At 29.7% G+C, this 1,542-nt stretch overlaps 1 non-coding gene across 1 annotated transcript; it reads left to right on the plus strand.

Moving 5' to 3' along the window:
• The first annotated feature begins 851 nt into the window (after positions 1–851).
• On the plus strand, positions 852–924 carry TRNAF-GAA (transfer RNA phenylalanine (anticodon GAA)). Its single transcript has one exon. It is a non-coding gene; the product is annotated as a tRNA-Phe (tRNA).
• Positions 925–1,542: the final 618 nt, after the last annotated feature.

A 1,542-nucleotide genomic window follows, 5' to 3' on the forward strand; every position in this document is an offset into this window, starting at 1 on the left:
AGCTGTTCTAACGAATCGAGTTAATTACGTTGTGTTGTTAGTGGAATTCCTTCTAGTTCTAAATTAGAGAAAGAGGGGTTTTATACCTTATACATTTAATAAACACGTATAGATACTGACATAGCAAACGATTAATCACAGAACTCATATTATATTCTAATTATAATATAGGTTCTTTATCTTTTTTAAAAATGAAATTAGAAATGATAATGATTATGAAATAAAAAACTCATATCATAATTTTTTTTTTTCATTATTGTGAATCCACTCCAATCGAATATTGAATAATCAAATTCTTCAATTAAAATTCAAAGTTTTCGAGATCTTTAAAAAAGTGGATTAATCGGACGAGGACAAAGAGAGAGTCCCATTCTACATGTCAATACTGACAACAATGAAATTTCTAGTAAAAGGAAAATCCGTCGACTTTATAAGTTGTGAGGGTTCAAGTCCCTCTATCCCCAAATCCTCTTTTATTCCCTAACTATACTATATTATTATTATTTATCCTCTTTTTTTTTTTCTTTTTATCAATGCACTTTTTTTTCTTTTTATCAATGCAATGGGTTTAAGATTCATTAGCTTTCTCATTCTACTCTTTCACAAAGGAATGCGAAGAGAACTCAATGGATCTTATCCTATTCATTGAATAGATTTCTTTTTTATTAGAGTATCGGCAAGAAATCTTGGTTATTCACTCTATTTTTAAGTTTTATTTAAGTAAACCATGCACAATGCATAGGACTACCCCCCCCATTTTCAAATTTAAAATTTGAAATACTTTAATTAATTTTTAGTCCTTTTAATTGACATAGATACAAATACTCTACTAGGATGATGCACAAGAAAAGGTCAGGATAGCTCAGTTGGTAGAGCAGAGGACTGAAAATCCTCGTGTCACCAGTTCAAATCTGGTTCCTGGCAGAGAAAAAAAAAAAAAAGATCCACCGAATAGGTATTGATCCAAATACCTCGAGATGGATTGTGATACATATTCATTAATAATATTTATTCATCTAAGTGGATAAATCTATAATATAAATATAGAGGCACTTCTTTTTCTTTTTAAAGAAGTTTTAAAATATATCTTTTCTTTATGATAAAGAAGGGGGTGAGATTCCCCTTTATTTTTTTGCGTTTCTTAATTTTGTATTCCGCTATTCCGACGAATATTTTTTTAGTCTTGCTTATCTTTATCTTATCTTATTTTCCTAGTTGTGCTAAGTAATGTGCGCGGTACAAAGTTCCTGGTAGAGAACTTCTTTGAGTCATCCTATTTTTCTGTTCATATGAAGGAAATTAATATGCGATTTTCAAAATAGGGGAATCCAAATGAAACCCTTTTTTTGCTCAGTCTATCTGGAATGCTTTTGTATAATTAGGAATTAATTATAAATAGGTATTCCGTTTCATCTAGGAAAAGAACCTAAAAATATTCCTTGACTTGAATAAAATCTGGAGTTGTGTTGTATAAGTGAGCATGAATTTCTTATCATTCAATGAGCATCTTGTATTTCATAAAAATTGGGGGTTATATAATCC

Source organism: Triticum urartu, unplaced genomic scaffold, assembly GCF_056163025.1.
Source record: "Triticum urartu cultivar PI428250 unplaced genomic scaffold, HENAU_Tu73 scaffold540, whole genome shotgun sequence".
NCBI lineage: Eukaryota > Viridiplantae > Streptophyta > Magnoliopsida > Poales > Poaceae > Triticum > Triticum urartu.